The sequence below is a fragment of the Rhamphochromis sp. 'chilingali' genome (assembly GCF_963969265.1).
Source record: "Rhamphochromis sp. 'chilingali' genome assembly, chromosome: 7".
Taxonomy (NCBI): Eukaryota; Metazoa; Chordata; class Actinopteri; order Cichliformes; family Cichlidae; genus Rhamphochromis; species Rhamphochromis sp. 'chilingali'.
The window spans coordinates 6,352,865-6,369,970 of record NC_137934.1 but is presented as its reverse complement, the minus strand read 5'-3'; positions in this window follow the sequence as shown (position 1 = coordinate 6,369,970).

The window sequence follows — 17,106 nt, the reverse complement described above, 5'->3', positions numbered from 1 at the left end:
AATAATAATAATAATAATAACAACAATAATAAATTGCTGACTCAACATATTTATTCAAGACTTCAGCTTTTTTTTTTTCTGTCCACGAAGTTACAGCCTCAGGGCTAATGCTGCAAAGTCCAATTAAGGGTTAAAGACACCCGGCCAAGGCTTGCTTACTGAGCAAGTCAAACCCCTCTGCTGTAGTCACACAAACAAGATATTAAAACACAAGGAAAAAATGGTTCCTTGACTACTCCTTGAGCAGACTAGACTATTCATTAATGAATAGAATGAATAGAATGTTTCGTAACCCATATGGAAAAGATATACATAAATCTTATAAAGTTTGTATCTGTCGTTGTATTTTTACTCAGTTGTATATAGCATTCGTATTCTATTTTTATCTTATTGTATATTTTTATTCTATTTTATTCTACTGTATATAGTATATTATTTTATTCTATTCTGTACAGTTGTGTACTGTATTTATTCTTATTGTATTCTAATTTTTGCGTCATAACTTTTGCACTGTCCACTTCCTGCTGTGACAAAACAAATTTCCCACGTGTGGGACTAATAAAGGTTATCTTATCTTATCTTATCTGTCTTGTGTGAAACTTGTATGAAAAGCATATAAGTGTGAAAACAGATATAAGATCCCTTGAAAAATTATATAATGAAACTTGTATGTTTTGGATACTTACTAAAACAATGTATGAAAGTAATGCGAAAGTGGCCACTTTCATGAGTAATCACATATAAGTTTTTACTATTTCTTTTCCGTATGGGAAGGACCGATACAGTCCTTACGAAACAGGTATTCTGGAATATTTCTGTCTCTCGGCAGCTGCTGGGTGTGTGACGATGTTTCTAGAATAGTCTGTAGATAGTTCAAAAGGTATTGAAAAAAAACATGAAAGAGGCTGAGTAGGTGTTTTTAGTTAGAGTATCTGGCCTTATTTAATTCCTACCACCCCCACCCCTCCACACTAAAATATGTACATGAAACCTTGAAGATGAGATTAGGTCATGCTGTTTCAACATTTCTAGCATTTACCTTGGTCTGCATGTAGTTCTTGGAATAAGTGTCATCACACGTGAAATATGTCTAAGAACAAATTTAAACTCAGTGACCTTCAAACCAAATGAATCAATCTCACGTTTATTCCACAAAATTATTACATTTTTGGGATGCCAACGAGTTGATCTATAACGCCGGCTTCCAGTCATTCTTTTTCTGTGGTACAGTACCATTTATCACTCCGCAGATCACTCAGAAGATTCATTGGCTACTTTTATCTTTTGTTCTTTACTTTTTAGCTTTCAGCAATACAAAGGGCAAATGCTTTGTAGTGTCTCGACACTGGCCTTGATAAACCCGGTTTGTGTGTGTATGGTAAATACTTAAAAATACTTTAAATGCTTTCCAAGTATTTAATGGACCTCCCCTTTTTGCTGCACTTAGTTTATAACTGAACCGGAAGAATATGCACTCCTACCCACAAAGCAACCCCCTCACCCAGTCTTCTCACAGGACTTGTGAACTCTCCATAAACCCCTGAGTCCCTCCAGAACACTGCTGTTCATCTGGAATCAGAAAAACTCCACACACACACACAAAAAAAAAAAACTTAAATAGACACTAAAGTACAGAGAGTGAAAAGAGAGAGGGACAGAAAGAGAGGCAGGCCAGATTGCAGAGGGCTGAATCAATGCAGCAGCCTGGTCTCTTTTTTTCCCTCTCCACTCTTTTTTCATTTTTTTCTCTCTCTCTCTCTCTCTCAAATGATTCACAGTGGAAAGAAAAGGCCTTTTCCCTGTCCTCAGTTGAACTCCACATCAGCTTCCTGTTAGAAAGGCAAGGAGGAAACACCCAGAGCAACACGCGCGTGCGCACATACACACACACACAAACACACACAGAAGAAGGCCTTCACGAGTGGATTCTTCGCTGCCAGAGAAATTAGGTCAAGCACTTAAATGCCCTGTGCTGAGATGCACAGAGACTTCAAATGTGAAGTGTTTGGTGGGGACAGCAAAAGCACAGCAGAGCAACAAACACACATGCAAACAAACGCCTGTTGCACTCGGGATATACACACACTAGTGACACACTTTACATCTCATGGTTTTCCACATTATTAATACCAGAGAAAACTTAAATAATCAGTGACAGACGCCCACCTACTGTTAACACACCATCCATCTGTGCAGATTAGAACATGACAAGGTGGCTTTGTCACACACGATAAAATAAATGACGAATTAAAAAGGGGGTAAGGAGAAAAAAACAAACACATTTTAAAGCCCTTCTCAGGCAAAAAGCTAAAGGAGTATGTGTGAGTTCTCAAAACGCCAGATGACCTGATTAGGGAGCGACAGGACTCTGCACGCCTATACGAAACAGCTAAAGATGGGGTGGGCGAGCACAAGACGCCACACTGCAGCATCGGCCGTGCACGCCGAAAATCCCCCTCGCCAAACCCCACCGCCCCCCGCCCTCTGACCTGAAATGGCCTTAAAGTAACAACACACCACATCGCCATCACGTCCAATCAACTATTCATAGAAAGGCTGGATTGCGCTCCGTCCTGATCTTGCCGTTTAGGGTTTCAATCAATTGCGTGAGATATGAGAGTGTGGCAGGGAGTGTGGGAGGGAGGATGAAGCTGCTCTGAAAGCAAATGAGAGGAATTTTTTTTTTTTTTTTTTGCTGAATCCAAGCCTTCTTCTTTCCTACCATATTGGCCACTGCCAGTATGGCCCACAACGGAGCTCAGAGCTACAGGGTGGCGGACTGAATCTGAAAATAATCACGTCAATTTTCACTCCACAGCCATGTCCTTTCTTCTGTCCCACTGCCTCACTGTAGAGAAATGAACCCCGGCCCATTGTCTAAAGGCCACCTGTGTTTCTGCTGCATTCTCTCAAAGGCACATTTTCCTGTTTATAACCATGATTGTGCCTTATAAACATAAATCTCATAAGACACAGAGGGGGAAAAAATTGTGTTTGTGACCAAGCTATTGCAGCCAAGAGGTCGTTCTGACCCCGCTCAAATTTTTGGCTCCTGACAGTTGTGTTCCTCTTTCATGGTGAGAATGTGGCAATAGCACAACACGCCGTGTTTTGTCAGCTAACACAGATCTTTTCCTGGGAAACGCTGCTGCTTCTTTGCAAATTTGACCGACACTCCAGAATGAACAGAATCTTACCCGACCGGCCAACCAGGCTGCACACAAAGCCTTGAGAGCACACAGGCACACATACACTCACAAAGCAAAAAAGAAAAAAATGTAGCCAGATGAGCAGAGATGAACTGGAAAGGAGAGGCAATTCTCTAAGGTGTGCGTGGGCCACTTTTTAACCTTTAACCTGCGATGCGTTTCCGTGCCGGTGAAGTGTGGCCTGAGTGATATATCCAAGATAAACTGACAGCAGTAAATTTGAGTATGAAGCTAACAAAAAAGGAGACTTGTGCTTTAAATCAATAGAGTCAAATTTAATAAATTTACACCCAGTGCAAATTACAAAGCAACCATGCTTTTATGACTTTATGTGCAGGCTGCATTTTTGCTTTAGTTGCTTTTAGAAGAGGACGATGATTTCCCCACTTTATTTATTATTTAGCAGGAATCTGTGTGATTATCTTCAGCCAAAAACAATCAAAGAACGAGGCTGTAAAAAGAACTTTGTGTGCTGCTACCTGGCCAGTGTAAAGCACCTGTTATTACTGCCCACATCCACGTGTAACATCAAACGCATCACAAATCTAATATCTCACGGGGAATTTAAGCATGTGTCTTTTTAGAGAAGCTCAGTGTACACCTGAGACACAGCCAGGAAGCACCAAACGGGCCTTTAGAGCATTAAAAATACATTCAGCTACTGCTGAGTTAGCTGCTCTCGGATTTCAATGAATTAATTTCATCAAAAAACTTCTCTTGAGGGGAAACCACAGTGACACATCAGGGGGAAACCGCACAGTTCTACCATATGTTCTCGGGTCTTACATACGCTCATCATCTCGGGGCGCACAGCTCCGGGAGACGCAGTTTTTACTAATTAAACGCACATTTTTCCTTTTCCCCCATCAAATCCTTCAAACTGATCACTTGGAGAGCGGTGATGTTTTCCGCTGGATTGACGCGATCCGCCCGGCTGCCTATCTGTGTTTGCATCGGGGACAACAAAGGGGGGAAGATTATGCCTCTCAGCTAGCAGAAACTAGGGCACGGGAAGGCGACCTCTTTTCTCGTATTGCGACGGAGAATTTACAGCCTGGCGACCATTTCCATCACCGCGTATAGACTATAAGGTGTCTGCGACTTGTTCTCAATTTTAAAGACTTTAAGCTATTAAACAGTTTCGGGCACGCTGGAAACTTCCCCTAAGGACTGTTTCAGTCATAACAGTGTCAATATCCACTGACTCAGTCTGGGGAGGGTGTTGGTGGAGGGGAGACGCACCGCCACAATTCACACACGCTGTATTGCTTTTGCTTTTAAAACAAAACCTTTGATGTAATTTTACGCAATTGGCGCAAATTTAAAACTAAAAATAAACGTATAGAGCGGCATTTTAATACGCACCGATTCGTCTCAAGTTCAAGTTGGATGGTCTGCTCCGGCGTGTCCAAGTCGGCCGGCTTTATATTTCCTTTAGCCCACGGTGACTCGTCTTCCTTTTTGTGTCTGGAGCCACGAAACAGCAGGAAATTAAAAAAGCAAGAAAGGGACGATATTTGCAGACTGAGATGTGGAGGAGTCATCCCGTGACTCGGTCTCCGAGAGCCGCTGCTATGTCACGAAAGTGTTGCGTTTCCCCCCTTTCTTTCTCCGCGTCTCTCTCGGCCGGCCATGCAGCTCGGTTCAGTGGGGACACACAGCAGACTGCGCCGTGCGACTCGCGCCGCCGGTGAACCAGATGCGTCAAGTTCAGCTGAGGTGAAACACGAGTTATACAACCACACCGCTGTGCGGTGCAGGCTGCTCTGCCGTGCTGCTTATTTAAAGACTCCAAAATACGAAGGGAAAGGGGGGGAAAAACAAAAGCCACCACTCTGAAATATCAGCAAAAACGAGCCTGCGTTCAGATGATTATTAAGGGCTGCCTCACTCCCTCCCCTCCTGCCCCCTCCGCGGACCTAAAAAGCACTATTTGCTGGCGTGAACTTTTGTCAGCCTCGTGAAAAAGACTATTTTAATTCCGCCGTCAACTTTTACTGGTGCTGAAAATAGCACAAATTACTGCCGCGAAATTATTTACAACAGTAAAAGAATATTAAAGAATTAAAAACAAAAATGCTATAAAACAACCACCAAGGTCACTGTAAAGTCACATATTTTCCATGGCACACAGGTTTTATGCCCCACCTTGAATTATTACACACATACCATGCCTTTTTCCCCACTTGCACCACCCCTGCTTTTGTAATTAACAATTACTCTGGTAAGTAGCTTTGCTGTAAAGTATTATTCATAAAAGTGTGTGCTTTTAAAACAAACTGCAAGTGTGAAGCTAAAGAAAAATAGCCACAAAACAAGCAAAATGTGCTGCGTCACCATCCGTCCGGGCTAACGGCGCTCTATTAACAGCACATTAACTTAAATGTAATTCTCATGTTAGCTTAGACCTTAACCTCCACAGCTAGGCTACTTCATTTTCTTCATCTGCTAGCTTTTAAAACACACTCCCCGAAAGCGGGACTTCACACACCTGTTCCCTCCCTGCAGTTAATGAGCTTCATTCAGTTTTGTCCTCTCTGCAAGTTAATGAAGACCTCCTTATTCATTCGACGCCACAGGTGACTCGCAGACAAGCCCGGACTTGTTGAGGTAGCCAGTTTGCCTCACAGACACTTTATTGATTAATCAGCTGTGGTGATGAGTCAAACCAGAGCTGCTGGAGCACGTCCCCGACATTTTGAAAAGTTGCTAAAAATAAATAAATAAATTAAAAAAAAAAAACCCCAAGTGGCAAAAGCGAGGGGACGTGGGAGATATTTTAATAGCTAATAATTTGATTTTTCATGCTGGGTCATACTAGTTTAATGTAAGGAAATGAAACTGTAATAGAGTCCGTGTACTAGGGGGGAAATGTTTTCCGAGAGAGTTTGTAGGGGAATTTTATGATTGGACTAAAAATAAATAGTGCGCATCTTTAGGTCTAAATCTTTTTTTTAATCTAAAATTATTTATAATAACATGGAAAGTTCATTAAACGTTATACTCCTTACACAGAGCTCTGCACAGTCACTCTTTAATAATGTAAACACACACAAAAGTGGCTTCCCTGTAAGATTTAACCTTTTCCTCAGGTATGTTACTGAGAAATGAGATTCTCTGAAGGCAAGGATAAAAAATTAACTTTTAATATTCCTCTGGAATGTGTAAGAACACACTCCCTCACCATCAACTGCTCAATGTAAATTAATAAAGGGGGACCAAAAAGTCAATTATTAAGGGAGCTAATTAATTAAAATCCTCCCTTAAAAATCATGGTAATAATATTAATAGGAAGAAAAACATTAAAAACACAGGTGGAAATATGTCAATGTGATTATTTTGTGGGAAAAAACTTAACACTAGTAACAGAAGTTGAACAGAAGCATGTTTGTCCCTCAGTTCGTGATCAAACCACTGCTTGTGTTAGTTGTTTTTTCTAAGCTCTGTGCACATTAGCACTGGAGCATCACACTGTGAACTAGCAGAGTGTGCAATGAGTGCACGTAAACCTGTATTTACAAGCGTACAGAACACCTATATTCACGAGCATGGAGCCATACTATAGGATTAGGAGTGTGTGTGTGTGAGAGAGAGAGAGATGTTACAGCTCAGCTGCCTATGGCCTGAGAATGTAGGCTATAGCTTACTGGGATTAGAAGGTGACACGAGTTCATATTATTAAGACAAACACACACATATTTAAAGCTGCAATAGTTCATGAAAAAAGGCTGTGTGTAAACTTTTATTAACTAAAGCCAATTATAAAAAAAAATAGGGTAATGTTTTTACTTACAGTTGTGATGTTTATAACTAATATATATATATATATATATTATAGAGATGATAATATTTTATTAACACACATAGGCGATAGTAATTGCTTAATATATTATTTTATGTAAGCGAAGAAACATCAAATTCTTATGTAGGGCTCAGGCTCATATTTGTTCTCACACACACACATACAACCCTGTTATTTAAATTTCTTAGATATTAATAAACATATTCATTGTAATATAATATATTAGTAATTGTGGTCAGCACAGAAGTGTGAAGTTATTGTGTAATGTAAGTATTCTGTATTTTATTATTTCACCATGTCCTTTCTTTGTAGAAAAGCATTTTTCATAAGGCACTTTTGAACTTTTTTTTCTTTGTAATCACCTTTAGAAATGTTTTCACAGTTCCTTAAATTTTGTAAATGAACATGCTCAAATTATAAAATACCTTCAACAGGAAATATATTTAATTATTAATGATCTTTTTTGTCTGTTTTCCCTCAAAAGTGGACCTGAAACTATAAAATCCCCACGTTTCCTTTGCCTGGGAAGAAAAAAAAATGCTCCAATAATAATAAAGTGAGCTTCAGGTAAAACAAATATTAGGAGATGTTAATGTCACTGGTGGATTTGCTGCAGATGTTGTATTTGGCACTTATCATCCAAAATTTTACACCCAAATTGACTTTTGCACTCAGTACTCATCAATGTTTCATTTGACTGAATTTGAACACTCACTCGCATCAATTACGTGAAAAGTATTGACGAGAGAAAAGCACCGAGTCCCGCCATTAACCTTCTTTTACGGGACTTTTTCATAAAATCGAACCGGCAAAGTGTCCGAGGAGGACGGGCGAGGAGACGAGATGGCGTAAACAGTGTTGAATCTAGTGGAGTTGGCCAGGGTGCTCTATTCGGCACTTCTAATTTGCAATCAGACCCTCTCTTTGAGCCCACGTCTCCAGACAGTGTGGATGGCAGCTGAGACAAAGCTAGCATTCTCCACCGCCCAAGGCCCCTCTTAGTTTTATTTCAGGCCACTGCTCTCAGACACAGACCATTCTGCATGGAGTACCCAAAGACAGCAGCCACAGAGAGGGAAGAGGAGGAAGGAGCAAGTTTGGAGGAGGTGTGGAAAAAAAGTGGGAGGAGGCTTTGTCAAGGACCAAACTGCTGTCTGTCTCTGTCTCTCCCTCCTCCACCTACCCTCCTCTCACTGCTCCTTCCTCTCCTTGGATGGTACCCCTGGCCTGGCCCCCACCCCCGCCCTCAAACTTACTGCAGTGCAGTGCCACGCCCCACCTAGTACCACGAAAAACACTTGAGACATGATCGATCACACCACTCAAACCGGGGCACGCCAATCATGACCTCCTTCCCCTTCACCATCTCTAGTTTTTTTAGCTCACGGGAGCAAAAAAGCTCTTTTGAGATTAGCATGCCGAGTGTAAGAAGTTTGATAAACTCCTCAACAGCTCACTTCGGCACGCGCACCAAATGGGTAATACATGGCACATCATCTCATGGTGCAGTTGTAAAAGTGAAAATTGAGTCACTCTGGTGGCAGACTTTAGTGCCACAGCAACCCAACTCTTTGAATACTTTAACTCTTTGAGTGCGACAGATTTTAATTTGGCAGGGAAGCTGGTGTCCGATCGGCAGTTGGCACAAGTTCAAAGATTGGAGTCAGAATCAAGGGTCAAAAAGTCTCCGCTGCCTTTGTGCTTGGTATTCACAAAGTATAAAGTTTTGTGTATGCAGTAAAGCTTGGATGAGCATACTTGTTTTTACAGTAACGCCCTGTTTAAGGAGATAATGAACAGGAGTTAGGGATTTTCTGGGGCTTACAGGGATAACCGTGACGCTGATAATTCAGCCCAATATATATAAATACGTAATCTAACTCCTTTAGAAAAAAAAGCGTGAGCACGCATGCCTGCGCTGTTATCCACACGCCGACGTTATCGCCTCGCTATCAGCAGTCCTGTGGTCGTACGGTTCGTTGTGGCTTAGTTGCCACAGGTAACAGGTCAATGATTACCAAGAGGGCCGAGGGTGTCCTCAAGCTCAGGTCATAGTCAGTTCCCCGAGAGAGAGAGCAGGACAGCAGTGCGCCGCAGCTGCCGTGTGTAACTCTAGGCCTGAGTGTTGAAAAGCGGCACTGTGTTCACATTGGGCATGTGGCCTGTGTCAGGGGGCAGGGGCCACACTCCAGTAGCCGGTGCTACTTTATGAGGAGAGGATGGGATCTTTTTATTTGGCTTTCAAGCAGTCGCTTCTAAAACCAGGAGGCACTAAAACTTTCACATGATGTCGCTTTAAATCCACAGCTGTACCTTCCCTCCTCATCAATAACGTCTCCAAAAACGGAGAAAAGATCTGCCTCAGTCCTCTTTTTTGGTTTGAGCTGATTCCCACAGATTGTGTCACTTATTAGCTGCTTTTCCTGCACTGGACCGAGGAGCACAATCCCTCTCAGTCTCACTCGAACACATAACAATGCCAGGAATGGCTGCATTTGTGCAGTACGACCATTAGGCAACATCCAACTGCCTAATTCATTCAATTTCTCCCTCTGCCGTGCCAGCACAATTGGCCTGAAAGGGCACAGGTGGGGGGCAGAGGAGGCTGGTAGGCTTGCTGCTAAAGTCGCTCACACAGTTCTAACTGTTCTAGGGGGCTTGGATGGGTTAAAGCACGGGAGCTGGTTGGGAAAATCGTGTCCTTGAGGCGATCCCAGCCGGGCTCTGACTATATCTTTAGCAGTGAACGGTACAAATTACTCGATCGCACGGTTCTGCTTTCTCCCCTCTTGAATCCCTTTCTCTTTCTCACTTTTCTTTTTCTCCGGATGACCACAAATAGCCATTGTCGCTGCAGACCACGAGAACAATTGGGTTCTTATGCTGTGGCTGGTCAGGGGATGGGAGGGTAAACTTCGGCAATGACTGCACTAAGTAAATTATAGCTCCAATGGCCTGTGTGGTTTGGAGAGGCTGCGCTTTGTGAGAGGTCCTGCAAGTAAAACCACCGGTTCAGCACATTCGCTGCACTCTGCAGCGAAAAACTGACGATAGCATGGCAGACTTTTTTGCATTTTTTTTTGTTTCGCTGGTTTCTTCTCGATCTACCAGAGCGGTTCATAGTCGTGTAAGCACTTTGAGCTAACACTGAGAGCTGTTAAGAAGCAGTTTGAGTTTTTGTTTGGAGTCTCTCTGTAAACTACATCTTGTGAAATGAATAATTGCATGACTGCGGGGCAATGCAAGATTGCCACAGTCCGGCTCCTTCTCCCCCACCCCCCTCACCCTTCCCTTTCTCTCAGATCGAGGCTCCGCCTGTCGACTGTCCTCCCGCGCCTCCATCGCTCCACCCTCCCACCCTATCCCCTTTCTACATGACATCATCCGCACATCTGTCGTCCCAACAGGGTGCTAGTGACACAGACAGGCCACAAAATTAGTAGAGTTCCTCCCTCTGCCTTTGTCACCATCTCTTTCTTCCCCTCTGGTTTTCTCTTTCTTGCTGTTGCTTTTTGCTTTCTCTCAGCGCTCCTCGGTATTCCTTTCTTTCCTCTCTTTATACTTTCTAACCCCCACAACCATCACCATGCCCCCACCCCTTTCTGCATTATGTCCTGTAAATAATATAGCTGCATGCTGCATTACATTCTGCCTGTTTCCTACAATATGGCACGTACATTTGAGCAGGCAGGAAACAGCCATTAAACTAAATGATCCGTGAGCTTCACCCCAGCCTTGACCCATGTGATTGTGAGCAAACTCAATCAGCAAGGTCAGCACTAACACGATGTGACTCTTACAAAAGACTTTTTTTTCTTGACTTTCTCTGATTTGAGCTAATAGGGCCTGCTAAAACCAGTTAAGAGGTTGCGGTTGTGTCAATTTGTGCGTTGTTTTTTTGTGTGTGTGTTTGTGTGTGTGTTTGTGTGTGCGCCCGAGAGAGAGTGCAAGAGGAAGAGAAAGAGAGTGGGAGCGATTTCTAGTGTGTTTCAACAGTCAGACCCAACCCATTAAGGGCCAAGTATTTTCAAGGGAATAGAGACTTACAGAAGTATAACACATGTTTGATTCCCAGAGCCCCAGTGCAATAATTCTTCACACATGAATTACTCACAGATCAAATCAAGTTGTACTGGATCACACAGCTGCGCTGGATTTACAGGTCTGCTGATGTGTTAGTGAGCGTTCACATCACCATTCACGCTGTTAATACCATCATTAACCAAGTTTCCTTTTAAAAAAATTACACTTCTCATATATTTCCTCCTTTATAGGCGTATACGTGGTAACACTTTAAGTAAAGGTCATCAGTACAGGTGTTCATCATTAACTACTTGATTATTAACATCCATATTAGTTGGCTCTTAATAAAGAACTCTGAATTATGGATTTTTACTTTTTTGGGGGGCCAGAGCTTTTACATCGACTATATATAAAAGATGGACCTACCCACTATGACATCACCCAGTGGTTACTGAGGTCCTGTTGTGAAGCCTCAAGCTGAGAGTTTGCTCTGCCATCACATCTTCTTTCAAAATACCATTTTAGTGTTTAGTTTGAAACAACCTGTGACGAGTGAAGGGAGAATCTGGTTGAGAAACACACAGTAGACAATGTGGACCTTGCTTTATCCTCCTTTGGACTATAATGAGACCATAATATACAATTTAAAAAAAAAAATTGGATGTATTCAGTAAGGTTTAAAAGTAATGATTAAAACCACAAACTTATCAGGAAAGTGATTTGTAGAGGTTGTAGAACAAGGAAGCTGAGGGCTGTTTTTGCAATTCTACACAATCAATCATTTAGAAAGAATGCACATGTAAAGCACCTCTGAAGACTTGGAAGCTGTTCATCTATGAACTGCCGTCTACGGACGTTGACCGTTTTCTTTTAAGCTATTTTAGTGCTCTGCTTCTTTAAGAAATCAGCATGGTTACAAATTACATTTCAAAGTCATATTTTTTAGTAGAGCTGCATGGTGATGCCTTCCTTTTTTATTTTTAGCTAGAGTGTGACAAGTGAAAGTAGTGCCATAAAGACCTGGGATTGTATGGCCGAACTCTTAGATTCCATGTCCAACAACAGCTAGCAATCAATCCCACAGCCCACACTAGACAAGCTATTGGCATTTTGCTAGCTCTGCTCTGCCAAGGTTACACACACTCTGATCGTTAACTGAAAAAATCTAATCAGCCAGTCACTTGGCAGCAACTCATTGCATTTAGGTATGTAGACGTGGTCAAGATGGAATACTGAAAAACTGATCATCAGAATGAGAAAGAAAGGTATTTTAAGTGGCTTTGAATGGTTGTTGGTGTGTTGGTGGTAGATGGGCTGGTGTGGATGGGTTACTGTCCCACACAACCCTCCAGGGTTTGGAGAGAGTGGTCCGAAAATAGAGATAATATCGTCTGGGAGAAAATAGCTGGTTAATGGAAGAGGTTAGAGGAGAATGACCAGACTGCTTCAAGCTGATAAGAAGGTAACAGTCACTCAGATAACCACCTGTTACTACCAAGGTGTGCAGAAGAGCATTTCTGAGCACACAACATATCAAACCTTAAAGCAGATGGGCTACAGCAGCAGAGGACCACAGCGGATGCCACTCCTGTCAGCTAACAACATGAAACTGAGGCAATAGTTTGCCTGAGCTCACCAATAATGGACAAACTTTGCATGGTGAGTGTCGATTTTTGCTGCAGGATTCAGACAGTAGTGTCAGAATTTGACATTAACAGCATGAAAGCACGGCTCCATCCTGCCTTGTAGCAGCATTTCAAGCTCATGCTGATGATGTTTTAATGGTGTGGGAAATAATTTAGTAGTAGTACTGAAATGAACAATAACTACTGAATGAACATATTCTGAATTAAAAACAATCTGGACTCATTTGAATAATGTTAACACATGCAGTTTTGTGTTTTGTTACACAAAATACCCCACCCACCAAGGGAAAATTTCGACACTTGTAGCAGACCCACCCTTTTAAGTGGAAAATGAACAAAGCATATTAGAATATTCCAGCTATACAACAACTTTCTAATCCATTATATTAAAAAAGCAATGATTAGCCGGATATTGAGGAAAACTCTTACTTGATGCCCTGCTAGCAGCGTATTGATCATGCAGAATTAATCTTAAAACGTGCTCTATAATCACACAAAAAAATCATGAAAATAATAAGCTATTAATATGCCTCCTCCCAGGCCACTCGTGACTGCCGAATCTTGTCGAAATACAGACAGCGAGGAAAATTAAATGACATGTTATTAGTTGAAAGTCACTAGGTGGATGTGAGAGTGTAGTTTTGGGTTCCTCGTTTGAGTCTGATCGCCATCAAAAGACAGCCACACAGAAGGCAGCAGATGGGATTTGAACCTCGGATTACACAGAGGGGGAAAACGAACCCCGATGACCACCACGTATGACCTCCGCCTTTTTTTCTTTTATTTTTTTTGTCCTTGCTTTATTTTTCTGTGGACGTTCATGGATTAGCACTTTTGAAAAAAATCATGCTAATAAGCATAATTGTTTAGGAGATACAAAGTTGCAAAATGCCACTGTGTGGAACTGCAGGACATTTGGAGTTTGCATTCAGAGAGCACTTTGTGTGAATTCAGTTTGTTTGTGTAGCTGCTGTAGACACCAGCAGATCCGATAGAAACCAAAACCCACTGTCAATTTCTAATAACAGGCTCGTGTTTCTATCAGAGAAACAAGTAAACCAAAGTTTTGGTGAAGGTGGCTCCACACACACACACACACACACACACACACACACACACACACACTGCTCTTTTAATTTCCGATACATTTTACTAAATTCCAGGTCTTTGCTCCTTTAGCTGATGGTTAAATAGAGTGCACAAATATTTCAATTTTGTCAAAAAGTGCTTGCTTTTGTGTGCTCAGCGGGGGGACTTTGTGAGAAGTGGAATATATGTTCACTAAAGGCGCACAAATAAACACGACCGTTAAATTTTGAAATTCTGATGGCAGGAACCAAGATGGTGGAACGACTGAGGGGTGGTGGGGATGATGGGGGTGGATGTACGGCGTTGAAACAAGGGAGTAAAGAGCCCCCTTGAGGATGTCAGACACACACAACATTGCTAGTGACACTGAACTACACCAGGCTCGCTGAATAATCACCGGACACGTGAAACAATATCGGCAGAATCAGAAAGAGGAATTTTCTGAGCTGCACGTTGCTTAATGTTCATTAGAATCTAAACAGTGGGGGGACCGACAGTGCTGCAATGAAATAAAGAAACAGTGGTTAAAGTAAAGTTTGTTCTATATCAAAAAGTAGGGGATCTGCTTTTTTAACGGCGTGAAAGACCAGAGTGCTGGTGGGAAGAGGACAAGCTTGACCCAAGCCAGAGAGGTTTGACCTGAAGTGAGAGCTTCTCTGGTCCTTTGTCTCCCTCTGCAGCTCTAGCTGGGTAAGGACAGATAGAAGAAGCCATTTGAAAACAGAAAAAGGGGAAAAGTCTTGGGGAAAAAACAAAACAAAACAAGTAGAATTAGAATAAATACTTGGGGATAAAAACGCTGCATGATTGCTACAGCATAAAAGTACATAAAGCTTCCACTTCAGTCATTAGCGAGCAGATTGTTGCAAAAATCTTGGCAGTGTTGCAGCGATTCCAAACAATTCATATTTTTGAAATAAAAATTAAGATTTTAAAAAAGAACCCGTTAGTCTCTTGTTTCTTTAAATTACAAACTCATAAGGATAAAATTCTCCCCTTTTTAGCTTCTCGTGGTGGTGAATTCGAAACCCTTCCCGCCATCTAGCCTTTCCCCCCACATCTGCAACATGTTTACAGCTTGAAATGTGCATTTGTGCACCCAAAAAACCCATAAATCTTCTTTACATAAAAGAGATCATTTCTGAAGACGTTTATGTCCCTCGTGTCACCGTTAAAAAATACAGCCCTGCCATAATCTGCTCTGGAAAAAGGTTCAAGATGCTTCGAAGGCAACGACTGCGTGAAAAAGTAGAAATGTCACCCGTCAACATGGAAATAATTTCCCCTCCTGTCAGCTGTCGGGTTTTGGGGGATACTCAGGACGGTGTAAATTAGATTTGATTACAAAGTAGTTTCTTGTAGCTGTGTCATAAATACTCTCTTACTTCTTCACCCCCAGGCCTGGCTGTGCCTTTTTTATCTCTGAAAACCCTTCACAGTGCGGGGGGTCATATTCATTTCACCAACCGCGCCTCAGATCTTTTGTGCATTCTCTCATGCGTTTTAGCCCATTACACATATAAGCACCATGTGTTTGTCTCGCAGTATTAGGGTCTAAACAATGCCTCTGACATTGTGGTTAAGCTTTAAAGTCACTCGAGTTGCACGTAGCAGTGAGTTAAAATGGCCCATATGCACTTGTCTGAGCTAAACAAATTGAACCCATCAGTTTGTCTTAGCAGATCAGAGACACATGCCATATGTTGAACCGAGCTCTTTGATGCCTGTCTTTTCCTATGAGCTCAAATGTCACATTTTACATATAAGGCTGGCATAAATCTATATTTTTTCCTACTATTAACAAATCCCCAAACCAGCAGTGTGTCTGTGGCAATCAGCTCCACCATGTATAGTTTCATTGTGCACCTGCTGACTCATTTCAGCATCAAAATTGTGTACAGGAAACACGATCTAATCATCTAACTGGACATAAATGCTTTCATCGGTATTCTCGCGAACCATTCATCTCATCTACTTCAAATTTTGTCGGTGTACTGCCCGAGTAAGAAAGGGCTCCAGTGTAGCACTTTCCTACGCAAAGTGTTTATTACAAACGGTCTCATTCGCACACACATTCACGCAAGCACTTTCTAATGTGTCCAACGCCTTTCTATCTAACGTTCATTCACACGCCAGGAGCATTGAGAGCAAGTCAGTATTTTACCCAACCTACCTTCCCACCCCCGCACTGTCACGATGTTGGCATCATCAAAAAATGTACAATGTCAGAGTAATAACACTAATCATGGGATTGATTTGTGGCCTCATGATGATGTGTCACACAGTCTAAAAATGTCCCGTAGCTGTATTTTTATAGTTCCTGGAAAGCTACGAAGCTTAAATATAAACTTGGATTCATGGTAGGTACAAGAATGAACACATAGTTTAGGTTCACCTTTATTTTTCTAGGAAGAAAGAAGTGTTAGTAGGGTTAGGCCTCCAGGTAGACCTCCACTGGGGATCTGCTCCTCCTCATAATTATCTGGTGGGAGTGGGTCCCTGGCTTCAGCACTACATTTATTAAAAGAAAGTCATGGAGGATTTTATGTGTACAACACAAAGCAAAGATGTTTTTTAATAGAAGCTGAGCTATTTTATGCGTCTCTTATTGTCACTTTGAACAGTCATTGTCACAAAAAATCCCCCAAAATACCACTTTAAAAAAATAATAGCAATCAATGCCCAATATCCAGAGCTACAGTACAATAGATGCACAATTTATCAGTCCCTCCCAACTAATACACTGTCTATATGAGCAACAACACCAACAAACAGCTTATTGGATGTAAAATAACACACAGGGTTCATTATACTGGGCAGAAGATCTCTCAGACAGCAATAGCTCCCCTCAGAAAGAGAAAAGACGGTGGACACATACTTTGGATGATTGCTAAGCCATCCAAAGCTTCTAGAAATAAAACAATATATCACTCCCTGCTGGGCTAAAGCATCACACCATCACTGTCTGGGACTTATAAAAAAAAGATGTGAGGAAAAACTTGCAACATAACTATCTTCATGAAGTAGAAAATGTCGACATCTTTACCCACCAATAGTTTACATTTCATTAGAAAAAGTACCTTCTTCTATACAGTTTACTTTTAAGTTAGAGTGAGAAATTTAGCACACAAGGAGCAGAATGAAATGCTGTGAAAGGCAACGTTAAGGCAGGGACACATTTCATCCTCTGAAGGAATGGATGTGACATGTCTGGTGGAGGTGATATATAAATAGAGAGGTTGCAGTGATGTTTTAATGCTGGTGATGAAGCTCAGAAAGACATTAAGGATAATATTGGCTACACTGAGTCAACTCAGACTGGCATGGTGACTGTGAA